Source organism: Mus pahari, chromosome 9, assembly GCF_900095145.1.
Source record: "Mus pahari chromosome 9, PAHARI_EIJ_v1.1, whole genome shotgun sequence".
Lineage (NCBI taxonomy): Eukaryota > Metazoa > Chordata > Mammalia > Rodentia > Muridae > Mus > Mus pahari.
The window spans coordinates 17,035,473-17,045,874 of record NC_034598.1 but is presented as its reverse complement, the minus strand read 5'-3'; the positions used below and the strand labels follow the sequence as shown (position 1 = coordinate 17,045,874).

At 40.9% G+C, this 10,402-nt stretch overlaps 1 non-coding gene across 1 annotated transcript; it reads right to left on the bottom strand.

Moving 5' to 3' along the window:
* Window positions 1-3,248: 3,248 nt before the first annotated feature.
* On the bottom strand, window positions 3,249-3,355 carry LOC115064779. The gene has a single exon (XR_003844597.1). It is a non-coding gene; the product is annotated as a U6 spliceosomal RNA (small nuclear RNA).
* Between the last annotated feature and the right edge of the window lie 7,047 nt (window positions 3,356-10,402).

Here is a 10,402-nt window from a genome sequence, read left to right as displayed (position 1 = left end):
TGTTCATCACCAAGGAAGTCAGGACTGGAACTCAAGCAGGTCAGGAAGCAGGAGCTGATGCAGAGGCCATGGAGGGATGTTCCTTACTGGCTTGCTTCCCCTGGCTTGCTCAGCCTGTTCTCTTATAAAACCCAAGACTACCAGCCCAGAGATGACACCACCCACAAGGGGCCCTCCCCGTTGGTCACTAATTGAGAAAACGCCCTGCAGCTGGATCTCATGGTGGCATTTCCCCAACTGAAGCTCCTTTCTCTGTGATAACTCCAGCTGTGTCAAGTTGACACAAAATTAGCCCGTACAAGGGGCCATAGGAAGATGTGGCCAAAATGAAAACAAATATTTTTTGTAAGTTATTTTTTCTTTTTTTTTATTAGATATTTTCTTCATTTACATTTCAAATGCTACTACAAAAGTCCCCTATATCCTTCCCCACCCCCCCCACCCTGCTCCCCTACCCACACACTCCCACTTCTTGGCCCTGGCATTCCCCTGTACTGGGGCATATAGAGTTTGCTAGACCAAGCGGCCTCTCTTCCCAATGATGGCCCACTAGGCAATCTTCTGCTACATATGCAGTTAGAGACACGAGCTCTGGAAATTCTGCTTAGTTCATATTGTTGTTCCACCTATAGGGTTGCAGACCCCTTCAGGTCCTTGGGTAATTTCTCTAGCTCCTCCATTGGGGGCCCTGTGTTCCATCCTATAGATGACTGTGAGCATGCACTTCTGTATTTGCCAGGCACTGGCATAGCCTCGCAGGGGACAGCTATATCAGGGTCCTTCCAGCAAAATCTTGCTGGCATATGCAATAGTGTCTGCATTTGGTGGCTGATTATGGGATGGACCCCCCAGGTGGGGCATTCTCTGGATGGTTCATCCTTTCGTCTTAGCTCCAAACTTTGTTTCTGCAACTCCTTCCATGGGTATTTTATTCTCTATTTTAGGGAGGAATGATGTATCCACGTGTTGGTCTTCCTTCTTTTTGATTTTCTTGTGTTTTGGAAATTGTATCTTGGGTATTCTAAGTTTCTGGGCTAATATCCACTTATCAGTGAGTGCATATCAAGTGACTTCTTTTGTGATTGGGTTACCTCACTCAGGATGATATCCTCCAGATACATCCATTTGCCCAAGAATTTTCAAGTTTTTTATTTAATAATTTTATATTGCATGGAATCAAAATGTATGGTTGATATCAGGAGTCCCCTTCCAGAGAGACATTGGCATCAGCATGATGTAACAGACTTTGATTAGACTTTACAGGGTGTCTCTACAAGCTTAGCAGAGAGATGTTGAGTAGGCAAGCTAGGACAAAAGACTTCTAAACTATTCATTTGAAAAATATATATATGTGTTTGCCCTAAAATCAAAGGACACATTTATCAGAAATGTTTTTAAGAGATTCTCAGTAATTTTATTTTTATTTCCTTTACATTAAGTCAATCATACAAAGTCACAGTTTCTAGGGTAGGTACAGAAGTGATCAGTATCATAAGGAGTATGGCCCAGTTCGCCTCAGGAGGTACTTTTGCAGTATTTCCGCTGTCCAATCACAGGATTCGAAAGGCTGCCACAGAAGAGTTGGCTGGCAGAGAGACCGCTAAGATGGGATCATCCGGCAGGAGACCTGTGGCTCGTGGCAGCCGGAGAGTTGGCAGGCTGAGAGAAACAGGAGTGCGGAGGAGAGTTGGGAGTTCATTTTGAATTTCCCACAACCAGGTACAAGTAAGGAAAGTTTCACTGGGACAGCTAGAAAGACACAGGCCGTTGCACTAGCAGGAAGGTGATTCTATGTGGAGCGTGAGAACTCCGTGGCACACAGTTCTCAGTTCCATCAGGTGGTCTTACGAGAAGCTAGTGAATTGGTAGTCAGCCCTGCTAACTTGGAGTCGCCTCTCTGCAGAGGTGGTAGGTGCTTTCATTGGCTGCTCATCCTTTTCTAATCCATTCCTGCTCATTTCTGCCTGCTGCTGAACTGCTTATTTGCCTCCTATTGGTCCTGTGTTCTCTCCTCTAAAACCAGATGTTCAAGGACAAATCATCTAGGATGGTTCTAAAGTACTGATCATCACTTGACTGGAAAGCAGTTCTCTTTAGGTGCTTAGTTTCCCAGAACCAAAATGATCCACCCTTACTTGAGGATCTCTGTGGTGATGGGAAGTAGTACCATGTCATGACAGGGCTCTGCTACTAGCATGTGAAGGTGCAAGGAAGCTAGCAGTAAGCTAGAAGAGAAAAGGTGATGTGTCTGTTTTGAAAATTTTTGGTACCAGTAATGATGCTACCAGGAATGGTGTATCATGCCATTGAGAGCTACGGTCAAGATAATTGAATGCTGAACCTATGCAATAATAAAGGTAAGTTCTTCCTCTACAGAAAGTTCCTGTATACTTGGTCAAAGACAGTAGATATGGCCATCACTTATTACTCTCTTCAATGGCTATAGGGCCAAGTGGAGTTTGCGCATGTACTCAACTCACTGCTGTGTTTCTTTTTCTGGTTCCACCCAGGCTAGCTTTCCCCAGATCTTTATATATGTTGCCCATCCCATAATCATCATGGAAACTGACCTGGAAAGCTAGAAATATGGCCTCCCTTATCTACTGCTTCTTTTAGGTGGCTTAAGAGAACATCATTTGTTTACCACCTGATAGTGATAGACTCTTTGCCTCTACTGTAACGATTTCCTCACTCCCACCCTCATCAGCACCATCTCTGATAATAATTCTATCCTTCTTCCTGACAGCCAAAAATGTAATATAGACATGAACATTTTTATAGCTGCAATTTAGGAACTGTTTAAATGTGAAACTATTGAATTATTGACTATGTAGACATACACAAACATGTAGTGTGTGTGTGTGTGTGTGTGTGTGTGTGTGTAGAACTTTCATACTTGAGATATTTTAATTTGAAAAAAGAGTCCCCCAATACTGTCTTTTGATTGTACACTTTACCTTTAATGGCTGAGCTATCACTTCTCTTCATCGGAGAGAGGGTGAAGAAGACAGCAAATGGTAAACAATTAAAAAGATGATGTTATAATATATTAAATGATATGGAGATGCATAAGCATGGAAGGAAGAATCAGGGGACTCAGGGGATCATGATTTTTGAAAAAGGTGATCAGAGACCCGGATTTACTATGAAACTAACAAAGTAGAAATCTCTGCAGCCCACACGCTTTTATGTTCCCCTTGTCAAATGCTTTTGTAAGGTTTGCAAACTTATATAGTTTGTTGTTTATTTTAAATATGGAACACTTCATGAATTTTTGTGTTATTCTTGCATAGGGACCATACTGATATTCTCTACCTTGCTCCAATTGTAGTATATGTTCTGCCAAAGTGATAACATGCTGTAACTTAAATCCGTCACATTGCTCTCATTTTCTCTACTGACTCTCCTCCCATCAATTGGCTTGTGTGGCCAGCCCTGAGTAGATTTTAGGCATGCTTTAGTTCACAGTAAGAGGCAGTTAGGTTAGCAGTATTTTTACATTGGGTTTAGTGATAATATGTTTCTTTAGCTCACTATCACTTTTGCTTCAAGTATGGCAATGAAGGTTTCACAAACAAGCAAATCAGATGGTCGTTATGCCCAAACCCTCTGACATTTGGTTTCTGAGATAGGGCCTCAGGTAGCCCAGGGTAGCCTTGAAATCTTCATGTTGTTGAGCATAACTTTGAGTGACTGAGTTTTCTGCTTTCACTTTCTCAGTATTAGGGTTACAGTGAGTAACACTATGCTCAGTTTGTACAGTGCTGGAGATCAAACTCCAGACTCCACACATACTAGCCAAATACTTTACCAGCTGAGCTACATTCCTAGGCAACCTTGTGACAATTTTAACAAGATTCTTTTTTACTTTTTAATGTGTTAATTTTTCATTAATAAATCTTCCATTTCTAACTTAAAGGCACCTCAGCCACATACACAAATATTTAATGGCTCTCTCACCTGGCTCCATCCTAATTCCACTGTTTTTTTTTTGGTTTTTGTTTTTGTTTTGTTTTGTTTGTTTGTTTTTGAGACAGGGTTTCTCTGTATAGCCCTGGCTGTCCTGGAACTCACTTTGTAGACCAGGCTGACCTCGAACTCAGAAATCCGCCTGCCTCTGCCTCCCAAGTGCTGGGATTAAAGGCGTGTGCCACCATGCCAGGCTCTAATTCCACAGTTATCTACTGATGCAATATACTCCCTTTCTATCTCTCATTAGAATAGAAACAGGCTTCTAAGGGGTAATAATAAAATAGTATAAGATAAAAACAAAAACTAACATGTTGGATTTGAACAAAACAAAAAACAGGAGAAAAAGAGTCTAAGTCAGACCTTGGGACCTCCTCTTGAACTGGAGCCCACTTTGGGCCTGTTGCTGGACCTTCTTTTCCTCAGGCTCCTCTCCATTTCGATCCCTGTAATTCTTTCAGACAGAAACAATTATGGGTCAGAGGTATGACTGTGGGATAGCAACCCCATCCCTCACTTGATGTCCTGTCTTCCTGCTGGAGGTGGGCTCTATAAGTTCCCTCTCCCTACTGTCGGGGCATTTCATCAGTGGTCCCTCCCTGTGAGATCTGGAGGTTCCTCAGAAAATTGGAAATGGATAAACCTGAAGACCCAGCTATACCATCCTTGGGAATATACCCAAAAGATGGCCCACCATGCCACAGGGGCATATATTCCACTGTGTTCATAGTGGCCTTATTTGTGATAGCTAGAAGCTAGAAACAACCTTCAAGTCCCACGACAGAAGAATGTGGTGCACACCTTTAATCCCAGCACTCGGGAGGCAGAGGTAGGCGGATTTCTGAGTTCAAGGCCAGCCTGGTCTACAAAGTGAGTTCCAGGACAGCCAGGGCTATACAGAGAAACCCTGTTTCGAATAAAACAAACAAAAAAAGAAAAGAAAAGAAAAGAATGGATACAGAAAATGTGGTAATGTGGTTCATCTACACAATTGAATACAACTCAGCTATTAAGAATGAGGACATCCTGACTTTTGCAGGCAACTGGATGGAACTAGAAAATATCATCCTCAGTGAGGTAACTCAAATGCAAAAGGACATGCACAGTATGTACTCACTAATAAGTGGATATTAGTCAAAAACAAAAAACAAACAAACAAACAAACAAAAATCATACAGAAGATACAAGATACAGTCCACAGAATTCAAAAGGCTCAACAAGCTGAAGTGCCCAAGTAAGTATGCCTCAGTCTTACTTGAGAGAGAGAAGAAAACAATCATAAGTGGGGAGGGAGGGAAAGTGGATGGGGAGGGAGGAACCTAATCTGGTATTGGGTAAAGGAAAAGGACTGAAGTCTGGAGGACCTACAGAAAGAATGTAAACAGGCAACCTCAGGAAATAGCAGGTTGAGGGAACCCCCAGAGTTCACCAGCAACCCGGGAGGTGAGAGACTCCGGATTCACAGGAGGGACCAGATAAGATTCTTACACACAGTTTTAGGGTGGGTAAGGGTTTGACAACAGGTACCTCTCATTGGTTTGATCTGAGAACTTTGGGGAAACCTTATTTGCGTTTGGGAGGGCTTGGTGCTGCTCCTAAGTGACTGATGGCCACATACCTCTCCGCAGGAGGCTGTGGGAGGCAGGCTGTGACAGGAGTCAGGGACCCAGGAGGCACAACTGAACACCTGCCATCCCCATGCAGGTGGAAGTTACCACCTATGGGGTCACCAGGATTCCAGACCTTTGCTCTGGACCAGGCTGTCTGTGCACGGGCCACCAGCCCCCAAACTACGATTTTATTTTCCTTTCCCAGGGATATCTGTTTTTCCTAATCCCTTACTCTATATATATGTGGCTATATGAATTGTAGACTGATTATCATTGACTAAACAGCTAATATCCACATATAAATTAATACATACCATATATATGCCTTTCTGAGTTTTAGATACATAACTCGGGATGATTATTTTTCTAGTTCCTTCCATTTACAAGAAAATTTAAGGTTTTAAATAATTGAACAATATCCACTGTGTACCACATTTTCTTTATCCAGTCATTTGTTGAGGGATATTTAGGTTGTTTCTGACTACCAATTTCTGACTACTATGAATCAAATAGCAATGAATGTGCTTGAGCAAATATCTCATCTTACCAGATGAAGTGTCCTTTAAATATAATATCCAAGAGTGGTATAACTAGGTTTTGAGGTGGATCAATTTCCATCTTCCTGAAGAAACAACATACTGATTTCAATAGTGGCTGCACAAGTTTGCACTCCCACCAGCAATGAGTAAGTGTTCCCTTTGCTCCACATCCTCACCAGCATAAACAGTCACTTGTTTAATTGATATTATCCATTCCGATGGCTGTTAGATGAAATTTCAAAGTAGTCTTGATTTGTGTTTCTCTGTTGGCTAAGGATGTTGAATAGTTAAATGTTTCTCAGTCATTTGAGTTTCGTCTTTGGAGAATTCTCTGATGAAATCTGTACCCCACTTTTTAATTGGGTTATTTATTTTCTTCATATCCAGTTCTTTACTGATAAGAAGAGAAATGTAAAGTTTAAGGGACTTTAAAAGGCATCCATGTTTAAGAAGTACATTGCCACAGGAACTTAGCATTAGCCTGTCTGCTGGGCTTTGCCAGCCACAGATGCAATCGATTACAGTATTTGCCTATTTTAGTTTTAGTTTCCTTTTGAATCACTAACAGACCTCTGATAGTATTTGGGCCATTTGTGTGTCTGACGAAAAATCTATTTTTTCCAACCTTCTTTGCAAAAGGTCAGATAATGTACTTGTTATTAGTCAAATCAAATGAGAGCTCCCAAGTGGGGCTTCTGAAGAAACACTTTTGACATGCTAACTCAGCCTGGGCATATACTCCTATAATTGCTAACTCAGCCTGGGCATTCACTCCTATAATGCTGGCAGTCCAGAGGCTGAAGCAAGAGGATTGCCTAGGGTCCACACCAAGTTTGTAAAATTAATTAAGTTTAAAAAAAAGAAACCTTAGCTGGCACAGTTGAAAATTTTTTCTTTCCTTGGCCTTTATATTTTTGCCTGAAAGTTTTCTGCAGCCCTTCCCAGCTGATGCAGAGACACTCATGCTCTCTAAGGGCAGCAAGGCAAAAATCCCCAAAATATATTGGGCCATCAGTGACTATGGAGGCTCTGCAGTAACCTTAAAATGCCAGTGTCGGGAATTCATTTACATGACAGAAAAGAAAAGCTCCAGCTGTGCAGATCATTATGGTACTCAGAACTCCATTATGATCAGCTGGACAGGATTCCTAACTGGAATGTTAAGTAACAGAAGAGGAAGAGGTGAAGAAGCAGGGGAGAACGAGTAAGAGGAGAAGAAAGGAAAAAAGAATGAAGAACTGTCTATGCACATTTAGATATTTCTTTTATAAAAACAGAAATGAAGTACAAACTCAGAATTCTAGTCACAAAGTTCTGCAAATGGAAAACATTGTGTGCCACATCTACTTTCTTGAAATAGTTTTTAGAGTTTCTACAAGGCTGAGGCTTTTTAAAAATATTTCAACTGAATATTTTAAATGTAGGCAGTATGATGGAAAATACTGATGTTGAAATATGCTAAATTGTGGAAGACAACATTGAAGAAGCTCAAATATCAGATTTCTTTTTCAAAGAATGTAGTATTTGTCACTGATAGTCTCACTGTTCAAATAGAGAGTATACGTTTTATTAACTTAGTTAATGATTAAACAGTTTTTCCTGTTTATAATTTAGCTGTTAGTACTTTACCATTTTTAACCACACATAAAAATTTCCTTCTTACGCAAATACTAACATTAACTACATGTCTCTTGTGCAGCCTTAACACAGAGAAACATCCAGAGAGAACTCGAGCCTGTAAATGCAGAAGCACTTCTAGCTGTTGGCATCAGGCAAAGATGAAGAACAGGTTTCACACATGCACATACACAAATTGGTGAGACAGTAGCCACTAAAAGACTGTTAATCTGCTACCGAGGAAGAGCACAATGGTGTACGGAATTGGTCGCAGTAAGTAGCAAGATTTGAAACCTTTTAAAGTGCTATCAAAACACTTGCGTGGTGAAAAATGTCTTCTTGGCTTAAGTTTTAAAGGTAAAAAAAGCCATTCACTGCAAGGGCTAAGGTGGTGGCCAAGAGCCATGCCTCTGGCTGCCTTAAGTAGTCCCCCCTCACTGCAGATGAGTACCTTCTGCAGTAGTGATTTTTCAGGCTCATTCTAAAATGGTTAAGAAAAATGAGAAAAATGGTGCAAGTACATTTTTGGCCCAGCATAAACCACTCATTGATTTGTGGGCTGCAAGTCCTCCAGGGGGTGTTACGAATCCATATGATAGCTAGATTTTTACATTTGGATCTCTTCTTTAGCTGATGGATGTGTAAAATTTCATGTTAGCCTGGCTACCCCCTATTGGCTACACATCTGAGGAGGTTCAAGTGTATGAGTTATTTCTTCCAAAGTCAATTGTAATTTACACTCACTAAATTGCCTCCAGATCCACCTTTTAAAGATAGTAGACTCAAAATTGCATTCATTTTGGCCCACACTACCCATTTGTGTTTAAACCACAGCCCTGCTTTGGAGAGCCGCCATCGCTAATGGAAAGACATTATGTGGCTGAAGATCCACATTTTCCACACAGGAGAGCAGAATGCTGGCAAGTTAAATGGCCAATGGACAAGCAGTTTCCAGCCCAGCAAAAGCTCAGCTTTAATATGAGCAGGCAGGCTCCAGGAGGAGGCCCAGGATATCAGGCCTAAATCCATCTTGTGCCAGGAAATCAAAAGAACCACAGCTTCACACCATGAAAATGTACCCTTGGCCCGAAAATGGTTTTGAGATGGAGTAGTTTTGCTTCCTTTTTTCTTTCATCTCTTTCTCAGTGACTGTATCACCATCAAAAGCACTCTTGAAATTTATTTTGCTACCCAATTTAATCCATCTTTCTGAATGGCCATTAAAATTAGCAGCGCTCTCATGTATGCATGCCTTTCTCATTGCAAGCAAAACCAGCAAAGCTGCTCACCGTTCTCCTTCAAAAGCCCAAATACTGAATTCCCACCCTCTGGGACATTTGTAATTCTCTTGTCTTCTACCTGACTGCTTCAGTGCAGGTTAGTGGAATGTAAAGTGAAAGTTTAGTAGGCTTGTCAAGTATTTTTTTCAAGACTAAAAGTAACTAAAATTATAAAAACAGGCAGAGATTATTGAGCCATTGGTCCAAATAAATCTCCGATTTAAACCACTGTGTGCTTGAGGAGATTAATTCATCTCATGGCACTGAGCCGCATACAGGCCACATCACTAAAATGTGATGAGTCTGGGAAAGGTTGTTTTTCAGAAGAGAGGGTGCTGTCAAGGGGTGTTTAAGTAGGCTTTTTCATTTTCAAATCTGGCAGTGCTGACTGGGCTCCAAAAGCACATTTGGGAAGAGAGCAGAGTAAATCAGGGAAACAATGAGCTTCGTCTCACAGAACACCTGACAACTCTCCCCACCAGCCTTGCCTTCGCTCTCCCAACAGAGTCTCTATTATGAGTCCTCTTTAACCCAATTAGGTGCCATCAATTTTCCACTCCAATTTCCCCGTAAACTCCTTCTCCTCCCCATGCAATTTTAAAGAAATCAAAGCTGAAATGCTCCCTGTGAGTTCATCAGTCAGCGTTCATTGTAGACATTCATATGGCCTGTTTACAAGATCAAATGAGTACAGCTGTCTTTCCAGTGAGGGTTCACTTCCTAAATGAGCTTGTAATGTCACAATTTAGACAGCTCCATTTCTGACTACTATCACTGGTAGTAAGTTGATAATCTAGGTCTGTGAAACTTACCTGCCCATCAGGAACCAAGTTTAAATTGCTGGCAAGGATACAGGTTTAAAGATGAAGGAGAGAAGATCTATCAGTCAACCATGCTGACATTGGCTCCTGGGAGGTCCAATATAGTCTTAAACAAAAAGAAGTGGAAACATCTGGAATCTCATGGTAAGCTTGTTTGTTATATTCAGCTGCAGGGAAGCCTGTGGTCCACATCCCACCCCAATGTAAAGTGAGCCTGCAGTCAATAATTTTATTCTTCACCTCAGGACTGAAAGAGGAGGAGATGCTTACATCTACAGCAGTACAGGAATAAAAGGAAAACACATAACTAATGCCAAGTTTAGATGTCAGGATTCCATTTTCAGCTTGAAAAGATGAAATTTCCTTCTATCGTTCATATCATCTTTAATTTTTATTTTAATTAAAATTTAATAATCTGATATAAATAATTAAGTTCATTCAGTATTTTACTCACTTAAAATACAAGTATATGTACCTATATCAACATTGATTTCTATATCAGCAAGATTGCATTTTACAAGATCCTTTGAATATTACAATGTGTAGAAACACAATGGAGAGTTAAA